The sequence below is a fragment of the Lolium rigidum genome, chromosome 2 (genome assembly GCF_022539505.1).
Source record: "Lolium rigidum isolate FL_2022 chromosome 2, APGP_CSIRO_Lrig_0.1, whole genome shotgun sequence".
NCBI lineage: Eukaryota > Viridiplantae > Streptophyta > Magnoliopsida > Poales > Poaceae > Lolium > Lolium rigidum.
The window spans coordinates 38,296,933-38,320,239 of NC_061509.1; the positions used below are offsets into that span (position 1 = coordinate 38,296,933).

A 23,307-nucleotide genomic window follows, 5' to 3' on the forward strand; every position below is an offset into this window, starting at 1 on the left:
ATACGGACTCTAAAACCCTCTGTAACACGCCACACTCGGGGCTCTTCCGATGCCATATGTAACACGCCACACTCGGGGCTCTTCCGATGCCATATATCACGTAGCCCGACCCAAGTCCAAGGGTACGGTTCCATCTAGGTTTTCCACGATAATGTGATGCTTGATGCTTTCACAAGCATCACATTGCCACATTTCTTTGGGAGTCAACATGGTAAGCATCACATTGCGATATTTCTTTGGGAGTCAACATGCTGGAAGTTCCCCCGATAAGGTTAAACCTGGAGAAAGAGAAACCTCATGGTTTTCATTCTTGCAGTGGAACTGCCCGTTGAGGCCGTTGCTCTAAAAGAAAATCTACCTCACCTTGGCCTAGAGGTATGGTGCGCACTGAAGCAAATTGTTGTGTTTCAGTTTGTTGGTTAAATATTTGAGCGGAGCTTGTCGGAGTAGCATATGTGTGTGCATGTCATTATATCATACTAGCAATGGATGGGCACGGCGGCACGCCGCGCCGACTGTATGATATGATTTTAGAAACATATTTGAATTGATAGAAGTATTGTGTATTTTGTTGCCCGGACAGTGTGCTTTAAGATAGTTGGTACTCCGTAACAAAATCTCACTGTGCATACATTAAAATTATGTATATGAAACTGATCTTGAGGATCAAATAAATAAGAAGGCATTAGAGAGGCATAGAAACTCAATCTGGTAATAAAAACTTCATAGCTAAAACCGATGAGGCTACTGCAGTCCTAAAAAAACACAAAACAAATCCAAGTATACAAACTAACCATCGGAACAATATGAGTTGGCTCACTTTAATCCATACATCACAGTATAGGGTATGGCGTCCTGTCCTCTCAATATTGATTCATCTACGTCCAATATACATGGAGTGTACGTGCCAACTGTGAAAGGCAATGAGAAAAAGTAGATATCCTGACTTTCTATACGAAAAGCTCAGATCTTTGACACCTGAGAAGCACACAGATTGCCATCCTTAAGAAGAGAATCAAGTAACGAATAATAGTAAACATGAACATAAAAATTCTTATGTTGGTAACGCCGATTCAACCTTTTCTTCAGAACAGATAACTTATGGTCTGAAAATGACATCAAAGCTACAAACCTCTGGTTTAGCACTCTCACTACCCATGGTTCTACCGCTTGATATTTTGTCCAGCTTCTCATTAGCATTTCTTATTGCCTCTATCTTACATGGATGTGTTATGAATTTATGTTTATCAAAGTATAAACAAACGGTTACTTTAGACGTGTATGTGTGTGATCTGGTAATATGAAAATAACACACCGCAGGGGACATCATATCCAATTTCTACGTGGACTGGACTGAAATATGCTTTTTTAGGTGAAAACGAACTTTATATATCAAAAGACATAGGATTACAATCGTTTGTGACAATATCTATGACGATTGACAGGACAGTTCCCGCGATCACCATGTCCGCATGATTTCTAACTTGGCATCTTCTACCTTATTGCTCTTCCTCTCTCACGATCTTGTTAATTTTGCACCTAGGAAAGATGTGCATCAAGATAAGATGTGCACCAAGCTGATAGTTACTTCATGACCTGCGGCACACCAAGTGGCTTGGTTATTTGTGTCAGAACTGAACGCAGTAGCAGCATCTTTATAATCAGTCTCCAAGATGATATGTTCATGAAACATTGGGGCATATTTTTGATGCCCAACAGTGTGGCAGTTGCTTCTGTTTCTACGACATCAAACCAGTTATCTATGTTGTAACAGGCAGACAACACAACAGAGTCATATTCCTTCTGAGAAATTATGACAATGCATGTTGGCCTAGTCTTCTCAATGTAGGAGTCGTCCACATTGACCTTCTCAATGTAGGCTGCTGTAGCACACATACAAAGAATTAGAGGCAATAAGGCGCATAGGACTTTAACCTTTGTTGTCCATGGCCGAGAGGGCATGAGCTCCCAACTCTTCCAAATGGCTTTGGAGGAGAATAACCGAGCTCTTAATTGTATAACATAGGACTAAAAAAGTACTTCGATATAATTTCAACATGCCATTGAGCTAACATGGAAACAAAGAAAAACAGGAGAAACGAAAGTGATGGAACAATGATTGGTAGCAGTTGCAACTGGTGTTACAATAATTTCAACACTGATTGATCTCAATCATTTGACACAACATCTGCAGAAACATGGTAACTTTTCGTCTGATTGTAAGCAGACTAAAGTTGAAATAAACATGTATCTATATTATGTTTCTAATTCATACCGAACATATACATTGTGAGATTCGGTTGTACCTGAGGGCTGAGGAAACCGATAGATGACTATGCAGCAATACTAAGCTATCATCAACCATTATTTAAGGCTCTTTCTTTTGGATGGTTATCACAGATCATTGTATTGTTCTCCTTTATCTAAAAGCAACAATTAAACTGTATTTTTTGTGATCGAGAACATTGGGAAACGGAGGTTAGAAGTACATTGGATGCAAAGATATATAGAACAACTGGCTATGGCAAGAAGGGTTGCCAGATACGGAGTATCTTCAAGCAAAGAAACTAATACTTGGGCAGAACCATCGATTTCTCTGATATGCATGTACCGACATAAAGTTGTTTATACGTGCAGAACTGGTCTATCTTATATGTACTACTTTGTTCTTCTTACGAAATACAACATCTGATTGCCAACTTCAGGACAAAAATCTGGATATGCAATTTAGTGGATGTCAACTATTCAACTGCCACCATAGTACTGCAATAAGGCGATTTAAACAAAACATTATCAATGATTTTAGCTCAAGTGAAGCTATGAATTGGCATACATAGATTTTGACAACAGTAATACATTTGCCCTATTCACCTAGAAGAGGTAAAATTTGTAACATAGAACAAATATCTGAATGATCTTGATCTAAATTCACCACCTAGAAAGAGAAACACACATTGTGTGATCATCCGTTAGAAATGTAAGTATTAACATCCGACTTATAACCTTAAAAAATTGCAGTGACTACCCATTTCATGGGAATCCAAAGTGAGAATTTGGTAAGCTTATGTGTCTATACTATTCTTTGATCGGTGTTCTTAAAGCTCGTCCTGCGCATACTTCAATTGTTCATCTAGCTGAGCAAAATCTTTACTTTATGGTGAAACCAACAAAGTCAGCAGAACACACAGTTACATATGGGCTAGTTTCGACACAATTATTCGAGATCAAAACTGGTGAAGTCAAGCTGACAAATTAAACCCACTGGAAAAAAAAACCCAGGGAATAGATCATATTCCTCTAGAGGGTCTGCTATAGAGGTTGAAAATACAACCACATAACTCGTCAATACATATATGCAGAGCAGCTGTATATGCAGAGCAGTTGTCTATTTCAAGAAAATACACACGTGTCAGAAATTGCTGGTGGCCCCTGATCGTGATCGTCCAGTTAGTGTCCTTGGCTGATCGTCCAGTCAGTGTCCTTGGCAGCACGGCATGGTCGGTAGGTTCTTCCACTTAGCTTCAGAGGCGGCCTGCTCGAATCTCTCCTAGATTTCACAAGTCGATGTTTGCTGGAAGGAAACCCGCACCTTCAAGTTCACTTGAGTTGAGATCATTGCTCCTCAAATCTCATCTTTCAAAGTTGCTCCAGCTCCTCCAAGATACCAAGATTCCTGGCATTCGAAATAAAAAATATCTTCACATTATGGATAGTAATAGTTATCCTTTGACCATGCACATCAAAATAAGGAACAAATAGGAGCTACCTTCAGCACATGGGTGAGGTTTTTTTAACGGATCATGTCGTCATGCCATGCTCCAACTTCTCCCAGGTTTGAGAAAATCTTAAGTTCCAGTAAGGTTTGGCAACAACTGTCTGCTTCAAACCAAGTAAAGCAGGTGAGCATAAACCCAGATAGAGCAAGAGTTACTTGTAGTGGCTATATAAGCAGGAAAATTCATGCTAGGAGAACAGATTGATGTTTTCCTGTTAGGCAGAAGGAATACTGGTTATGAAGCATGGACACTAAAAAAAACTGCATACAGTCCTATTCTTGCAAGTTTACACCTAAATCAGAGGTGCTGATGTGTTTGGTGCCAGAAGACCATGTCTCACTTAGACCCGCTAGCGAACAATTAACATTGGCTGGAAGAAAGGTTAAATATAGATAATTGTGATGTTATTTATCTTTTGTTGCCAGAAACTCAATGTAACAAACATCATAGGTTCATACTAATTGACAATACTAACTTTAAAATAGCACTACTGAAATAACAATGTAACAAACATCATAGGTTCATACTAATTGACAAACATCTGTGGACTGGAACCAAAGATAGTAGTATCAAGTAAACAACATGGAATCATGGCAATAATTACCAAGAGCAAAGAATAATGACTTACTGAAACTTGTATCTTGTATTACAATTTTTCATTTCCATTCTTCGATTACAGTTTGAGTCGGCATAAAAGAATGTACGCACATACCTTCTAACAAACCTAATAACTCATAAGTATATAATTATCTTGCTTCTTCTTCCTCAGTGGTAATAACACCAAAAAGCTTAATCGATGCTTCTTCCTCCCTCTTCACATTGGTGAAAAGATGGATCAACTGAAGCGGCATAATCTGAAGAATCTGCAAGGCATATCTAAATCAAGACTACCTGAACAACAGCGGTAAAGTTAAAAAAAATAAGAAAAGCAGTAAGAATGCGATGTGATGCAAAAAAAGTAGAAACTCGACCAGCCGCTTGCGCAAACAGATCAAAAGCATTCAAGCGTCCACATGAGCAGAGCAAAGAATAGCCCATAACAGGAGTAACAACCAGCATGGACCACTGATCTGCCTCCTGATCGACTTCTCCAAGGATGCGACGTCGATGAGGAAGCAAGACAGAGGGAATCATACCCACGTATTCCAAGCATAAGCATGCCATTCAGCTGGTCGAAGTAGATGGGCACACATCCTGGCATAGCCCTGAAGGATAACGTTGCATAGAAAACAAAAAATTTCCTACCGCGAACACGCAATCCAAGCCAAGATGCAATCTAGAAGACGGTAGCAACGAGGGGGTATCGAGTCTCACCCTTGAAGAGATTCCAAAGCCTACAAGATGAGGCTCTTGTTGCTGCGGTAGACGTTCACTTGCCGCTTGCAAAAGCGCGTAGAAGATCTTGATCACGATCGCTTCCGGCGCCACGAACGGGCAGCACCTCCGTACTCGGTCACACGTTCGGTTGTTGATGAAGACGACGTCCACCTCCCTGTTCCAGCGGGCAGCGGAAGTAGTAGCTCCTCTTGAATCCGGCAGCACGACGGCGTGGTGTCGGTGTCGATGGAGATCTCCGGCGGAGCTTCGCTAAGCATATGCGGGAGAAGTAGTGGAGGAGGGGTGCTAGGGTTTGGGGAGAGGGGTGCCTTGGGCGCCGGCCACAAAGGGGGGCAGCCAAGGTTGGAGGCAAGAGTGGCCGGCCACCCTCCCCTTGTCCCTCATTATATAGGTGGAAGCCCCAAGAGTTGTAGTCCAAGTCTTCGAATAAGACCCCAACAACAAAACCTTCCAAAAGTGGGAAACCTACTCAAGGGGGGAGTCCTACTCAAGGTGGGACTCCCACCTTTCCTTGAGGTGGGGCTGGCCGGCCACCAAGGTGGAGTCCACCTTGGACTCCTCCCCTTTAGGGTTTGGCCGGCCATGCTAGTGGAGTCCCTCCGGGACTCCACCTTCCATAGTGCCATTTTTCCGGACTTTTCTAGATCCTTCTAGAACCTGCCATAAATGCACCGGATCATTTCCAAACTTGGAATATGACTTCCTATATATGAATCTTATTCTCCGGACCATTCCGAAACTCCTCGTGATGTCCGTGATCTCATCCGGGACTCCGAACAAATATTCGAACTCCATTCCATATTCAAGTTCTACCATTTCAACATCCAACTTTAAGTGTGTCACCCTACGGTTCGTGAACTATGCGGACATGGTTGAGTACTCACTCCGACCAATAACCAATAGCGGGATCTGGAGATCCATAATGGCTCCCACATATTCAACGATGACTTTAGTGATCGAATGAACCATTCACATACGATACCAATTCCCTTTGTCACGCGATATTTTTTACTTGTCCGAGGTTTGATCATCGGTATCACTCTATACCTTGTTCAACCTCGTCTCCTGACAAGTACTCTTTACTCGTACCGTGGTATGTGGTCTCTTATGAACTTATTCATATGCTTGCAAGACATTAGACGACATTCCACCGAGAGGGCCCGGAGTATATCTATCCGTCATCGGGATGGACAAATCCCACTGTTGATCCATATGCCTCAACTCATACTTTCCGGATACTTAATCCCACCTTTATAACCACCCATTTACGCGAAGTGGCGTTTGATGTAATCAAAGTACCTTTCCGGTATAAGTGATTTACATGATCTCATGGTCATAAGGACTAGGTAACTATGTATCGAAAGCTTATAGCAAATAACTTAATGACAAGATCTTATGCTACGCTTAATTGGGTGTGTCCATTACATCATTCATACAATGACATAACCTTGTTATTAATAACATCCAATGTTCATGATTATGAAACTAATCATCCATTAATCAACAAGCTAGTTAAGAGGCATACTAGGGACTCTTTGTTTGTCTACATATCACACATGTACTAATGTTTCGGTTAATACAATTATAGCATGATATATAAACATTTATCATAAACATAAAGATATAAATAATAACCACTTTATTATTGCCTCTAGGGCATATCTCCAACAGTCTCCCACTTGCACTAGAGTCAATAATCTAGTTTACATTTGTAAAGATATAACACCTTGGCCTTATGGTGCTTTATCATGTATTGCTCACGGGAGAGGTTTTTAGTCAACGGATCTGACATGCTCAGAAACGTATGTATTTTGTAATTCATTTGCGTCTCAACGCATCACTCATTTCCAAATGAGTCGGCATTAAATATGTTTGGTCTTCTGGTGGAACCTTAATTCCGCGGTCTGAAATATGTCACTAATATTGTCATACACAATATAGCTTCAAAGTTCTGACACTATCGGAACTACACCAAGTTCTCAAAGAACTTCTTGACTTAACATCCTTAGTTATTGTCAAAACAATGACATACTCTGCCTTCTTTTGTAGAATCCGTCACAATATTTAGAACTCTTCTAAATCTAGCATAGACAAACTTCTAGCTCATTGTGCTACCTTTTAAACAACACTTAGTCTAATTTGAGATTTGAAATTTTATTTTCATATGTGACAAAATTAGTATCGGTGCAACACCTTACAGCGATTTGTTTTGTCATTTCTCCATATAAAACTATATATATATACTTGGTTCTTCTTAAGTACTCAAGAATATTCTTACTGTTTTTCAGTGATCATCACATGAATCATGCTCATAACACTCTTTAGAGCATAGGATATCTGATTGTGTACATATTATTCGTGATCTATAATCACTCATGTGTTTTTACTCATTGAGTGTCAGATACACTCAAGTCTTGTTAAAACTTCACATGACAAGAACATCTTCTTAATATTTCTATATTGAACTATTTCAATATCCATTTTATGTACTTTGACTTAAACTTATTTTTGTGTTTCAATCTATCTTCATAGATCTTGACACTAAATTTGTTTCAGTCCATATTTTTTCATTGAAGTTAATTTCTCAATGAAACCTTTTTTAATCAAGTATATAATTACATTATTTATAACCAACTATATGTCACCTACATAAAGTATTATAAATATGTCTTAGCGCTCCCACTTAATTTCTTGCAAATGCAAGCCTCTTCATCGTCTCTGATGAAATCAAAAAACTCTTTGACTATTTCATCTGGTGAAGATTCAAAACTCCGCGATACTCACTTCATCAAATTGAAGTTTGTATACCTATCTAATATTCCACAGACCAGCAAAACTCTTGGTTGTATCTTGTATACACCTTTAGTACATACTTCTGATAAGTAATGTATTTTGCCATCCTACTAGAATAATCCATATAGACTATAAGCATTTCTACGGAAGATCTAATCTTATCGTAGTCAACTCTTTGAACTTTGTCGTAAACAATTTTTCGACAAGTCGAGCTTCTTCAAGGATATTTCATCCAAGTCTATAGATCCATTTACTTTCAAAAAGTATTCATCTATTATGGATTTCATGGCGCATGGCCATTTTAACGGAGTCAGGGCCCATCATAACTTCTTTGTTTGTAGTTGGTTTATCATTGTTCAAAATCAATCCTTTGTCCACAAATCATTTATTTGATCACAAAGTAAACCATACCTACAAGGTTCAATATGTACTTCGATCTCCATGACTAAAATACTTTGTAGTCATGGGAGCCATGATCGTTGTGGCCGCTTCCGAAACCAATTCCGATGCTACGCTACTCTGATCATTATGCTCAGGTTCATAAACCTTATCAAATTATATTGTCCTCCCACTCAAATACTTCACTAGAAACAATTTCTTGGAAATAAGAAACATTAACAAACACTTTTGTCTTTGTCTCGTGGAAAGAATTCCCAATTAAATCTCTGGGATAACCAACAAAGACATTCATCCGATTTTGGTTGTAAACTCTTAGACCAAAATTTAAAGAAAGGACTATTAGGGTTTATACCCATGCCATAACTCTTATGGTGTCATTTCAACGGATTATGATGATGCTCTATTCAGTGTAAAAGCGGTAGTCACTAAAGCATAATCCACAAAAATATAATGGCGTCATAATATTTTATCTCATCATTGATCCAACAAGGTTTGGATACATCTCTTGGATACTTCATCATCACTATGATACTCCAATAAATGTGAGTTGTAGAACAATTTCATAACTCTCTTAGATGTTTGCTAAAACTCGTAATTCAAATATTTCCACCATGATCCAATCATAGATATTTGACTTTTCTATTACGATGATTTCCACTTCATGCTGAAATTTATTTGAATCCATTCAAATGTTTCAAACTTCTTCCTTATTGAATATATCCACATATATATACTCAATTCATTGTTAAAAGTTTTCATGAAGTAGAAGAATCTCCCGCACACAACTATGCCCAGTGAACCACATACATCATCATGTATTTTTCCACTAAGTTAGTTGCCCGTTCAACTTTTGGCCTATGAACGGTATTTTAATCATTCTCTTTAAAAAAGATTTGCAAGCGCCAAATGATTCAAAAATCAAATGACTCCAAAAATCCATTTGCATAGAGTTCCTTCATGCGTTCCTTTCTAACATGACCTAAATGGCGGTTCCACAAATAAGTGGAATTCAAATCATTTGCCTTATAGCATTTTTAGCATCAGTGTTATGTATGTGTGTTTCACCATTAAAATTTATAATAACTTATCCATCGTTCATGGAGTAATGTCATAATTTGAACAACTCATTGTTTTTATTTGACAAGAGCAAAATAACAATTATTAAGTTCTTTATTATAAATTCTAAGGGCTAGATAGAATGCCAACGACGAACATAATAACACTTTATTTTGTTCCAGACGTGCATTCCTATCATATTCCTTGTCAGTCACTTAGGCCATTGTATTCTTGTATTGCGTTGTTTTGTATGACACTTCATACCAACCAATATGGTACTAATACCCAAGAATTTCATTGTGTGACTTAACTAGGAATACAACCATAACATGTATATCATTTATATACACCTGAGCTAGACTTTCTAGTCTTTTCTTTTCTTTTGCCAAAATATCTTTTGCAGTTTCTCTTTTAGCTTTCCTCATTATTCAGAAAAACATTTCAACATCAATAACTTCTAGGTTTGTTGGTCAAATACCAATAACCTTGAGGTTCTTACTTTGAAGTTGATCATCATATGACAAGTGTTTCAGATTTCACTATTAGTAACTTTGTAATACGATGAACAATTTCACTCATAATTTTATCCATCAATTCATGATAACTTTCTGAGACCATGTCTGTACATGCTAGGCTCATAAAGTTTAAACCTTAGTATTCGCATATGCAAATCTGGCTTGCACCCGTTGGAAGCACACGTAGAATCTATAACACCCGATCATCACGTGATGCTTCGAAACGACGAGTCCTAGCAACGGTGCATACTAAGGACAATCACTTCATGGATATGCGAATATCGTTAGTGCCCCAATAGTTGGAGGATTGGGACGCCTTGCGTCTTCAACCTTCGTACATTCCCATAAAACTTATGAGTTTATGTAGTCTCACCAAATTTATATTCTATCATCTTGCAATAAGGTCTTAGATATCACATATATCTCGTACCTTGATTATTTCTGAAAACTAAATTTTCAGCTCCTTACTTTTCAAACAGATTTGAACTTCAAGTTTCACGGAGACAAGATAACTTTAGGTACTAATTGAAACCATAGCTCTTTGAATCAACAATGTGAGGTTTACTAAAAGTTTGCAATAGGACTTAATCAATTCTTGATTCTTTAACAATACGGTACCAATCCGTAAAGTTTCTTGTCAGATTTTAACAGTATTTCTATCTCAATTATAAGACTAGCGCATAGTAGTAAACGGATGCCAATACTACAAAATTAATACAAAATACTACTCAGACTATGTTTATGATAATTAGTTCATGTTTTAATCTAATTACTAATGAACTCCCACTTAATACAACATCCCTCATAGTTGTTAAGTGGTACACGATCCAAATCCACTACACCAAAACCGATCATCACGTGAGATGATGTAGCTTCAATGGTGAACATCAACATGTTGATCATATCATCCATATGACTCGTGTTCAACCTTTCGGTTTCCGTTGTCCCGAGGCCATGTACTGTACATGCTAGGCTCGTCAAGCAAACCCAAGTATTCCGCGTGTGCAACATGGCTTACACCCGTTGTATGTGAATCGTTGAATCTATCACATCCGATCATCACGAGATGCTTTGAAACGACGAACCGTTACAACGGTGCATACGAGGGGAGAACACTTTATTATCTTGATATTAATGTGAGGGATCATCTTATAATGCTACCGTCGCGATCTAAGCAAAATAAGATGCATAAAAGGATTAACATCACATGCAGTTCATATGTGATATGATATGGCCCTTTTGTCTTTGCGCCTTTGATCTTCATCTCCAAAGCACGGATATGATCTCCATCATCTTCGGGCATGATCTCCATCATCGTCGGCGTAGCGTCAAGGTTCATGGTGCCGTCTTCATGGTTGTTCACCTCATGTAGCAACTATTACAACTACTTTGAAATACTACTCAACATGAAAATTAAAGACAACCATAAGGCTCCTGCCGGTTGCCACAATACAATAATGATCATCTCATACATATTCATCATCATATTATGGCCATATCATATCACCAAACCCTGCAAAAACAAGTTAGACGTCTCTAATTTGGTTTGCATATTTTACGTGGTTTAGGGTTTTCGAGATTGATCTAATCTACCTACGAACATGAACCACAACGTTGATACTAATGTTTTCGATAGAAGAGTAAATTGAATCTTCACTATAGTAGGAGAGACAGACACCCGCAAAGCCTCTTATGCAATACAAGTTGCATGTCGAACGAGGAACAAGTCTCATGAACGCGGTCATGTAAAGTTAGTCCGAGCCGCTTCATCCCACTATGCCACAAAGATGCAAAGTACTCAAACTAAAGATAACAAGAGCATCAACGCCCACAAACCATTGTGTTCTACTCGTGCAACCATCTATGCATAGACACGGCCTCGATACCACTGAAGGATAACGTTGCATAGAAAACAAAAATTTTCCTACCGCGAACACGCAATCCAAGCCAAGATGCAATCTAAAAGACGGTAGCAACGAGGGGGTATCGAGTCTCACCCTTGAAGAGATTCCAAAGCCTACAAGATGAGGCTCTTGTTGCTGCGGTAGACGTTCACTTGCCGCTTGCAAAAGCGCGTAGAAGATCTTGATCACGATCGCTTCCGGCGCCACGAACGGGCAGCACCTCCGTACTCGGTCACACGTTCGGTTGTTGATGAAGACGACGTCCACCTCCCCGTTCCAGCGGGCAGCGGAAGTAGTAGCTCCTCTTGAATCCGGCAGCACGATGGCGTGGTGTCGGTGTCGATGGAGATCTCCGGCGGAGCTTCGCTAAGCATATGCGGGAGAAGTAGTGGAGGAGGGGTGCTAGGGTTTGGGGAGAGGGGTGCCTTGGGCGCCGGCCACAAAGGGGGGCAGCCAAGGTTGGAGGCAAGAGTGGCCGGCCACCCTCCCCTTGTCCCTCATTATATAGGTGGAAGCCCCAAGAGTTGTAGTCCAAGTCTTCGAATAAGACCCCAACAACAAAACCTCCCAAAAGTGGGAAACCTACTCAAGGGGGGAGTCCTACTCAAGGTGGGACTCCCACCTTTCCTTGAGGTGGGGCTGGCCGGCCACCAAGGTGGAGTCCACCTTGGACTCCTCCCCTTTAGGGTTTGGCCGGCCATGCTAGTGGAGTCCCTCCGGGACTCCACCTTCCATAGTGCCATTTTTCCGGACTTTTCTAGATCCTTCTAGAACCTGCCATAAATGCACCGGATCATTTCCAAACTTGGAATATGACTTCCTATATATGAATCTTATTCTCCGGACCATTCCGGAACTCCTCGTGATGTCCGTGATCTCATCCGGGACTCCGAACAAATATTCGAACTCCATTCCATATTCAAGTTCTACCATTTCAACATCCAACTTTAAGTGTGTCACCCTACGGTTCGTGAACTATGCGGACATGGTTGAGTACTCACTCCGACCAATAACCAATAGCGGGATCTGGAGATCCATAATGGCTCCCACATATTCAACGATGACTTTAGTGATCGAATGAACCATTCACATACGATACCAATTCCCTTTGTCACGCGATATTTTACTTGTCCGAGGTTTGATCATCGGTATCACTCTATACCTTGTTCAACCTCGTCTCCGGACAAGTACTCTTTACTCGTACCGTGGTATGTGGTCTTTTATGAACTTATTCATATGCTTGCAAGACATTAGACGACATTCCACCGAGAGGGCCCAGAGTATATCTATCCGTCATCGGGATGGACAAATCCCACCGTTGATCCATATGCCTCAACTCATACTTTCCGGATACTTAATCCCACCTTTATAACCACCCATTTACGCAGTGGCGTTTGATGTAATCAAAGTACCTTTCCGGTATAAGTGATTTACATGATCTCATGGTCATAAGGACTAGGTAACTATGTATCGAAAGCTTATAGCAAATAACTTAATGACAAGATCTTATGCTACGCTTAATTGGGTGTGTCCATTACATCATTCATACAATGACATAACCTTATTATTAATAACATCCAATGTTCATGATTATGAAACTAATCATCCATTAATCAACAAGCTAGTTAAGAGGCATACTAGGGACTCTTTGTTTGTCTACATATCACACATGTACTAATGTTTCGGTTAATACAATTATAGCATGATATATAAACATTTATCATAAACATAAAGATATAAATAATAACCACTTTATTATTGCCTCTAGGGCATATCTCCAACAAGCCCACGTTTGAGTGACTACCTCGGCTCGGTGCACCCGTGTGCACCCTCGCCCTCAACATGTTCTGCTTCTCTGTTGACGCCGTCTACGTCGCCACTGAGCTGAACTGGCCGGTCTATGTTTCTACACCGGCAGCGCCAGCAGCCTCGCCATCAACCTGCACCTCCCGCATACGCAGCCCCAGATCGACGTAACCAACTTCGGCAAGATCGGCGATGGCACGATGCGCCGCTGTGCTTCCTGGGGAACCGCCCCTCCAAGCTCACCTCCCCCGCTGCACGCCCTCGAAAATAGCATCCGCAGCCACGCCACACCGCCGGTGCACTGTGTTGCGCGGATGGTCTCCTCCGGCGACGGCGCCGAGAGGAAGCAGCACGAGTGCCTCGCGCGGCTGGACGCGCAGCCGGAGGGTAGCGTGGTGTTGCTCTGCTTCGGGAGCATGGGCACCTTTCGAGGAGATCGCCGTCCGGCTGGAAAATCCAGGGAGAGGTCGTCATGCTTGCCGGTGCATCCACCGACCCGGATCCCACGACTACCGCGATTAGATCAACATCTGAATAGCACAAAAACGAATAAGGTAAGGCAGAGGGAGGAGCACCTCGACAACGGAAACAACACGGCGTACGCTCACAGAAAAACAGCAAAACGTGATAATCTGCATCAAAAAGGATAAAGCACCATACTGAGAACTAATAGGATAAATTTTAAAATAGAAAGGCATGGGACGCATGGGATGCGGAATCCAGAAAAAATTGCGGCGGAAATCAGCAACATGAAAGATCAAGGAATCAATTCAAGAGGGAGAAGGTAAGAAAAAATACAGAAAAGAAGAATATATGAGGGCACCTGAATGAGGCCTCCTGCAGCTCCTCAACCTCATCATGGATGCCTCACGACGGACCGGCCGGAGCCCGGAGCTCCAGCCAGCAACCCACGCCACGCCACATACGAGGCGCTCGGCTTGGGGGCATGCCGCCCTGATGGATTGCCTCGGGGCACAACACGGCGGCGAGGGAAGGAGAGGAGGATACCGATCTGGAGGGAGCGAGTAGACGCCAAAGATGGGGATTTTTTTTCCTAAGCGACGGGATTGGGGAGGAGTCGGCAGCGATGATTGGGGATGGAGAGGAAGATGGCCTGATTTTCTCCGTGGTAGGCCATCCCCGCCGCTTTGAACGGCCTGTCGGTTCCAAATAGACCTCCCTCGTCCACCCAGCCATGGGAACGGGACGACACGTCGACGCAGGGTTCTAGGAGGCGACAGACTTTGGATTCTTCCTATACATATGCTACAGCCACATCTGAAGGAAGGCAAAAGGAATTGCATATGTACTTTCAAACCTCCTAAAAGTGCTAGACAACGCCCAAACATTACACAGGAAAAACGCTAGGTAGTAAAAACACACGTGTCAGCAAGCTGTGGACTCAAAAAAAATTCCAAAATTCTGTCAAAAATGAACTTTGTTGCCAAATAGTATAGTACTAGCAAACGAAGGCGCGGCGGCACGCCGCGCCGGAGTCTGGTAACAGTGAGCTAAGTGGTATTTGTTACTGTTGTTTATAGGTGCTTGTTTAGGGCACTGTGATAGATCAGATCGTGTTGTTAAGATGGTGTACAATCGTGGCCTGGATGGTGTATGTAAGCTGTGTGTTGCAGGTGTTAGGGTTTTTTTATGGCAAGAGCGGTGTGGTTGATTTAGTATTGTGTTTGTGATGATTTTCTCCTTTTAATGCCTACTGATGCGCAGTGATGCCGCTTGGCTTGGTGGTCGGATGGAGGCAGAGTTGCTAATGCAACGCTGTCGTTGTATCTAGGGGAGGCGGTTAGTGCTGTGAGTTAGTGGTGGATGGGTTGAGTGGGTCCCTTGGTGTGGTGCTGGGAGGCGCTTGGTTCTATTTATTGGGTGCACGAAAATGATTGGATGAATAATCAATTGTTTCTGTTGTGCTATATTGTTTCACTGTACTTCGAAGAAGACCTGTTTATTCTGCTGCATTCAGCTAACTGAAGAAGCAAAGGCTCATATGCAATTAGTATGCGCGCAAATCTATCGTCCAAGGTTATTTCATGGGTGGATGCACGGAAATTCACTTTACCTAATTCGGAAGAGACTACTGCGAGATCGATCCTGGTTTTGGCCAGAGCGCCGCAGTCGAAACTCCACAACGTTAGGGATGAGAAATATTTGCCACTTGAGCATGGCTAGACCGCCACAGTCCAAACTAAAGAGACGCCAGGATGAACAAATATTGGCTTCTGCCCGCCGGTCACAGTCGGCAAAGGTAATTAAAAATAACTCGTGTACAGTAAAAAAAGTATGCTACCAAATCAGAATAAATTGGCAGCAATAAATAATATGAACAACAAGAAAAGAGCACCACATGTCAGGGAATGTAATAAGAAAAGAAAATGGGACTTGGTGAAGCAAACCTGAAAAAAAAACTGGAGTTTGGTTGTACGCAGCTGTACATGCTTACATTCCACTTAGCCTGCTGCTCATGGAGAGTCTAAGTGAGAGCAAAAACCAACCAAATTTTACAGGAAAAAATTCAAAGCTAGAGCACCAAGAATATGATATGATGGTCAGTGCTAGCCTCCTGCTTGAAATTGCTACCAATAATTACTGGTGCAAAAAGAAATCTGATGGTGAATGTATTCCTTTCCACAATTTTTTACCTCCAGCTTGGTTCGAACAAATAACTCAAATGTAGCCACAGGCTGTATTTACCTTCGTAAGGCACGAAAACATTTAAGATTTAAGTTCTTTGGAACAAACAGTAAATCAACACACAAAATTTCAGGGACTTATACACTCATGCTTAATCTAATCTAGGCTGTAGCAGAATGACAGATTAACCCATTTGATATACCTACATCATTCAGCTATAGATGACTGAACAAAATAACTTCGATGAGGAAAAGAAAGTAATCTGGAAGTAGAGCACGATATTAAGAAAATTATCATTATCATGAAGGAGAGGAAGACAGCATAGGTATTATCCATATTTTCAAATACTAAATTCGATTGCACATTTCCTTTTAAGATGGTCATGTTCAGAAACATACAGGTAAAATATTAATGTACTCTCGTGCCAGATTCTAGCTATAACATCTACTGCTGATCTGTGTAGCATAAGTTGGAAAAGCAAAATCACATAAATTCCAATCATACAAACTAAGTAACCAGAAGATATAGTTGTACTTGGTTTACTTGGATCAATACACTGAATGTAATTGACTGACATAGGGCCTGGCCTCTCAATCTGGTTCAATTTCTGTGTGGTGTCCAATGAATTCAATAGGTAGTCAAGATTGCACTTCCTACAACAAATTTTACACCCGTATAAAAAGCCTATATTTCCTTTTTCTTCCATGCAGTATGGAAAAATTCATTCATATAATTGCTAGAGCTTCTCACGAAAACCTCGCAGATTCCCGCAGACAACCGAAACCAGCCCCACTAAGGAGTAGCTAGCCCCATAGATGGTCAGTTGCATACTCCCTTCATTTGCTTCTCCGCACCTTTGTTTTAAAAAGGGAAATTAGACAAATCTAATTTAAACAGTGACACCTAAGAATTATGGACCTTCGGTAAAATTTTCTACTCGGTTTACTTCTTACACCTTTTCTAGTTACATACAACATTTTCTGATGATTACTTATGAAAAGCAGGGCAATCTGCTTTCTTTTTCTAATCGTCCATGTTTGTGGTAGAACTATGTATTCATAGAGGAATACAATCATGTAGGTGTACTGCGAGGGAGGGGCAAGATGTATGAATTACCAATTTATTAGGAACTAATGGAAAATTATGGAATGCAAACAATGTAAACTGACATAAAACCAAAAAATGACATGAAAAAAGAAGGCATGTGATTCCACTAAGTGAAGCAAATCAATCTAAACCAAAACTCTCACCATATGACATATTAGTTTCAGGTTATACTCGTTTAGCATCTAACAACCTCACAAGGAGGAAATCACACATCAACATATAAGATAAATATTGCAGACAAAGGCAAGCGAATGAAATGGGAGAAGACCGAAGATAAGTTTGCTGCAGCCACACACAAGCTTTGGCAACCTCTTGCTGACATATACATCTCCCGAGCCACAACTCACCATGGTGCTTCTCACATCTGACAATAGTATGAGCTGTCAATTTATAAAATGAAAGTGGTATGTGTATTTTTTTCTACATTGAATGTACATTACTCTATGTAACAAATAAAGAAAGGATTAGCATGTTGAATATAATTCAAGCACAAGTTCGCTAATTTGGTCAACGAAACTTTAGACATTCTTCTAACCCATAGCATAAAGAGAAGCAGTCAATATTGATAAAAGTGAGTTGCATCCATTGTAATCAAGCCATACACAATTGCAAAGAATATCAGACTAATTGGTGGAAAGTAGGTTGAACGCTGCTTTGCAGGGAAGCTTTATCCATTAATTACTAAGATAACCATAGTTTCCTTCTACTCACATATAAGATAATCATAATTAGAAAGAGATAGCATACCTAGTTCTTCAGCACAAATGACCAGGGAGGTCGAGTTTACTCGAAGACATGGGTGATATATTCCGCACAATGTATAAAAGGGGATGTGGCAATGACCATCCGCCGAGCCTGGGTATACCCAGAGGATAAGATGGGGAGTCTGGATACCTCGACTGGCAGCCCAGGTAATGCGTACATTCCATTGAGAATGAAATACTGAAACACTCAGTATCATTAAGCTGGCCAAACACTCATATCAGTTAACTGAAAGAAGAGAAGATATGAAAGTATCTTTTGAGTAAAACAACATAATGCATGTAATCTATGTTTATTTCCTGCCAGTAACTGCGAGTCTGCGAATTCAAATGCACATGCACCAAGAACTGAAAAAGTCATCATCAGAGATATCACTTATCCAATGGTGGCCGCAAGATAGAACCAGAAAGAAAAAGAGCAGCACTACTGAACTGCTACCAGTAAGCAAGGCATTAATATATAGGTTCTTCCAAGTAAGAAATAAAGGCCAACTGTGTAATACCATGGTGGTGATAATTTTAAGACCACATTTAATTTGGTAATTATAATGAACACTTTGCTGAATAAGATTATAGGTGGTTGACAGTCAAAAGTCTGATACAACGTACATTCAGACCATGTGCATAAAAGGCTGATCCTAAGAATTGATTAAGTAAATAACGGGGCATCGGAAATACACATAAATTAAATCTGGTAATAATAACCGAATAACTGGTATTGTATATTGATCATCATACTGTAATGGATGATCAGTTTGTAGTTTCACATGGCAATAAAGAAGAACCATTACATATATAGAAGTTGGGCAGTAGCATGGATTGTGCGATTTATCACAACACAGAACCATTGCATATATAGAACTTAGGCAGTAGCATGGATTGTGCAATCTATCAATATACATAACCAAAAAATTATTGTTTCATCTTTTTTTGCTTACAGAAGAAAAACACCGCCTCAAGAATTATAAGTCGTTCTCTAAGTTATTGAAGTGCAACTGTTAATTTCTGCATGATGCAGTTAACTCCCATCTGCAGTGTCTGTAAATATACACCTTCTGCTGCTTTGTGCTATCTTTGTGCTACTTGATCCCAAAGTATACCAGTTAATCCTAGAATGAAAAAAAATCACCCTTAGCTAACCTCCTGCTTACATAACCCATTTGGCTAAAAATCTTCCAAACTAACTGGAAAACTGACATATCCAATAGTTAAGATGTAGTTAATTATGATGTACTCAGTACTCACCTTCTATTGCAGTGCAGACAGGACAGTCCACATAAATCTTACTTAAGGTTCTTTTCTCATCCAGATTTCAGTGGACACCATGGAAAGCTCAAACAATACACATCAGTTATTTCCGTGTTCAGGTATATATACTGACAATACGCCCTCGGTGTTGTGCTTTGATTTTGCTCCCAGTGTTATGCAAGTGCAGAATACTGATTGACCCTCCTGAAAATATCACCGAGCCTGCTCAGGAAGATATGGTATTAACTTAGAAGAAAAGGCAGGGTAGAGCGTATGCTTAAAAGGCAATTTTCCGAGGACATAGCAATCACCGCTCCAGCATGCCCGCCATACTTTGCAGCATTTGACTACAAACATAAATATGAAACATGAGCAGATGCAGTATAGGAGCATGGCATGAATGCCAATCCGAATAGTATTTTTGCTTTGTCTTACCTGGCTTTTGACATCAAAAATATTGACAACAACTTCAGATGTGGCTTCTCCAAGGATAAGACCATCTATGTGAAAAGGTTGTTCATGTTTGAAGGCAGAGCATCAGACATGGCTTGAAAACCAATGTAGAAGTGATCATCTTTGTAATGGGCTGATCTGTGTTTACAAACCATTAATAATATGGAGACACAAAATAAGCCAAGTAAACCTGAAAAGAGTTTGGAGGTAATAGTGTAAAAAAAGAGTGGATCAAAGAAAGATAAATATTAGAGGTAAGTTTATGTTCTGGTAACTCTAAAAGCAAGGCTGCCATAGTTTAGGGACATTACAGTTTGACTAACTAATAACTGATAGATAAGCACTGAGACGATGGCAGTTCATGGTCATATATTGTAATAATTGTTGAATGCAATTCCATATGATGCACAATTAAAGATCCTCTCATGTGATCCCCCAAGACACACATCCATGAAAGCTTTCTCGTCATGGCGTGAACAACCACAACATTGTACTATAATTCATTATATTTTATAGAGTAAGAGCCTATGTGGCAAGTACACAGATAAAAATTCAATTGACAAAGACACGAAGTTTTTGTTGCGACATACATTTCCATTCTTAACACCCAAGGTCTGGTCTTCTTGTAGGTGAAAAAATATGAAGTTCGACTAAAATCCTCTAAAGATAACTATGTTGTCACCACACAAGACAGAATTTATGAACAAACACTATCAGTATACCAAAAATTTAGACAAATCAGCACTAATGCACTCCCTTGATCATTTCCAGAAATGGCCCACGGGGTAACCACACACAACAACAAAAAACACAATGCAACAATATTTTCGCAGATCTTGGCATTAAGCTTAAAGAACAAAGCGACATAGCATCACTGAATGAGCATTGAAATGGCAACCTTGGAAGATTCATGATGATGTATTTCAAACTATATATAACACGAATCACCATAATTTTTTTATGGTCTACAGGTTGAAAGATAAGGTAACCCAGAAAATAATCTCTGTAGTAGGTAACTATTAAAATAGCTGCTGAGAAGTTCTGAATGTACAAATAACCATGTGCAGTGGCAAAAATAATGTGAAAAGGAGATTGATGACCAAGCAAAGAATCTGAAGTCTCTGTTGAATCATTCATGTCACGTTTTAATAGAAATTAGAAGGTAATTCATGGGCAGTTGAAAAGATAATGAGAAAAGGAGATAAAGTACTGCTTGACTTCCAAGCAATTTTGAACACCAAGTATAACACATCTAATTGTCTGTTTTGCTTCTGTTGACCATTTGCCCCTCAAAATGAAGCGCCATTGACTATTTCTTAAGAGAGGGTTAAAGAAGTACTTTACTGAAATACAACATGAGGATTTTTTGGGAAGGGATGCAATAAAATATTAAACATACTTAAATTGCAGTTCGATTAGGTATAGCTAGAAAAAAGTCAGTAGGTATCATGCTATCAAAGATTTCAAAACGCGGCCAAATAAAATATAGCATGCATTGTCTGAAAATACGCTATGAATAAACATTAAACATAATTAATTTATTGTCAGATTAACAACATTCGGAAAAAACAATCAATAGGTACTATGCTCCTAAAGATTTCAAAACACAGCCCAAGAAAACATAACAGCCGTTGTCTGAAAATTTGGGTTTATGTATCACATAAATTTATGCTATGTTTCCTGCACAATATTTTTAAACATGGGTTCCACCTTAATATTTGATCACCATGAGAAGCGTCACACGCTTATGAAGAAGCAGAAGTCTGCGCTCAAGTAGTATAGCAGCAAGACAGTAAACTCTAACTGATCCCAGAAAAAAGGAATCACCACTAACTAATAGTATTTGCTGGAAGGACATATGATCATCAATTTTTATTGTTACCCCTACCTAAACTGAAACATCAAATAAATACTGGAGTATGAACTTATTGATGCCCTATCCAAGCACATACGCTGTAACTCTTCAGATATGATTACCACCAATTGAACATAACAAGGAAATGGGGCAGGGGTACGAAAGTCTGCATGTTTTTGGCAAAGCCATTCCTAATAATCTGAAAGGAAGAGAGCAAACACCCGATAAATCAAACGATGTAAAAGAGACTCACACCATACGAAGGGATATGAAGAGAAAGTCAAATTCGTCCTCCATTTTCCACAGAATGTTTACCGTTCTACAGTACAAATTGAACAAAATAAAAGCAATTAGCCGCTAATGATATTTCGAGAAAAAAACTATAAAGTGGTGCAGAGTATGAAAAGTTTCAGCAAGAAACTTGGCATGTCTACACAGATTTCAGCTCACCTTTGGTAATGCAGCAACCATATGCGGCAACCAACAATGCACTGCTCCCTAGCAAGACAGAAATCGCTAAATTAAAATCAACACAAAATCTACAATCAGGTGTGCTCGTAGTCTACTCGACAGCCAAATTTCAATTGCCGTAGCTCTCAGAATTTAACAAAGTGAAGAAATTCGTTTTACTTCTCATGAGCATAACATCAAACAGGTAGGAGGCATGAGCTCACACAAGTAGACACAAAAAAGTAAGAATCTGCATGGGATAAAGAGGAAGGAGCACAACATGGCAGGGAGGGGTAGTAGTAGAGATAGAGGAGCAGCCGCATCGGAGCAGCGCTGGTAACCAATCCCAGGGCGGGGCTAGGGCTTCACGGGCACGCGCGTACGGGCGGGCCAAGCATCGCTGTTGTGGGAAAGTGGAAGAGGAGGAGGCGGCAACGCTGGATGTGGAGGGCGGCGGGCGGAGCACATGCGGCAGATGGAGCCGCGGTCGTGCCTCGCCGGAGGACCGCCGTGCTGGAGGAGGAAGAAGAGGACGGGATGGGACGGTGGAGCACCTGCGGCCTGCTCCGCCTCCGCTAAGGTGATGGCCGCTGCTTGGTTTGTCGCCGGCAACCGCTAGTCGCTAGGGCTCCGCGCCTCCTATGGCCGTTGGCCGAGGGGCAGCGGCAGCAATTTCGGCACACCCAGGCCACGGCGGGAGCCGACACGGGCGAACACGGACGCCCCGCGGTGAAAGCGCAATGCGGGGTCGGCCATGAACAACCGCCCCACCACCGCCATGCCCACCGTGTTCGTGAGGCTCCTGGCGGCAGCGCACGCGGTCGGCGAGGATTGAGCCTTCGGTGGCAGCGAGGAGGTCGCCGCAGCGTGGGACGGCTACAGGGAGACCGAAGTTGGGGAGGGGGAGGAAAGCGTGACCCATGGCTGCGGGGAGGGGAGAGAACGGCGACGGCCACGGGAGGACGCAGGGGCAGGGATGGGGAATTGTTTTTTTTTGTTTTGTTTTGCAGGTCCATGCGGTGGAGGTTCCCGATTCTTCTCTGCCGCTTTGACCGAGAAAATGGGCTAGACGCACCCAGAAATAACCACCACATGAGAAACCAGTGGAGTTCAAATAGGTAGGAAGAGCTAGGTACCCCCACAAGTACACACAGAACAGAGAGGATGCACACCATTACACGTGTCAGGCAACGAAATAGT

The 23,307-nt window shown here is 40.9% G+C and overlaps 2 long non-coding RNA genes across 7 annotated transcripts; both read right to left on the bottom strand.

Annotated features, from left to right (window-relative positions):
- Positions 1 to 3,131: 3,131 nt before the first annotated feature.
- Positions 3,132 to 14,782, bottom strand: LOC124691593. 5 transcript variants are annotated; one of them, XR_006999002.1, is made up of 4 exons: positions 14,411 to 14,782; positions 13,586 to 14,117; positions 3,767 to 4,639; positions 3,132 to 3,673 (listed from the first exon to the last, which is right to left on the bottom strand). It is a non-coding gene; the product is annotated as an uncharacterized LOC124691593 (long non-coding RNA). The 5 variants fall into 5 exon arrangements; XR_006999003.1 differs by lacking the exon at positions 13,586 to 14,117 and having other exon boundaries at positions 14,411 to 14,775; XR_006999005.1 differs by lacking the exons at positions 13,586 to 14,117; positions 14,411 to 14,782 and adding an exon at positions 14,163 to 14,308.
- Positions 14,783 to 19,793: 5,011 nt separating this feature from the next.
- On the bottom strand, positions 19,794 to 22,241 carry LOC124686264. 2 transcript variants are annotated; one of them, XR_006997770.1, is made up of 3 exons: positions 22,108 to 22,241; positions 21,911 to 21,976; positions 19,794 to 19,935 (listed from the first exon to the last, which is right to left on the bottom strand). It is a non-coding gene; the product is annotated as an uncharacterized LOC124686264 (long non-coding RNA). The 2 variants fall into 2 exon arrangements; XR_006997769.1 differs by having other exon boundaries at positions 19,794 to 19,992.
- Positions 22,242 to 23,307: the final 1,066 nt, after the last annotated feature.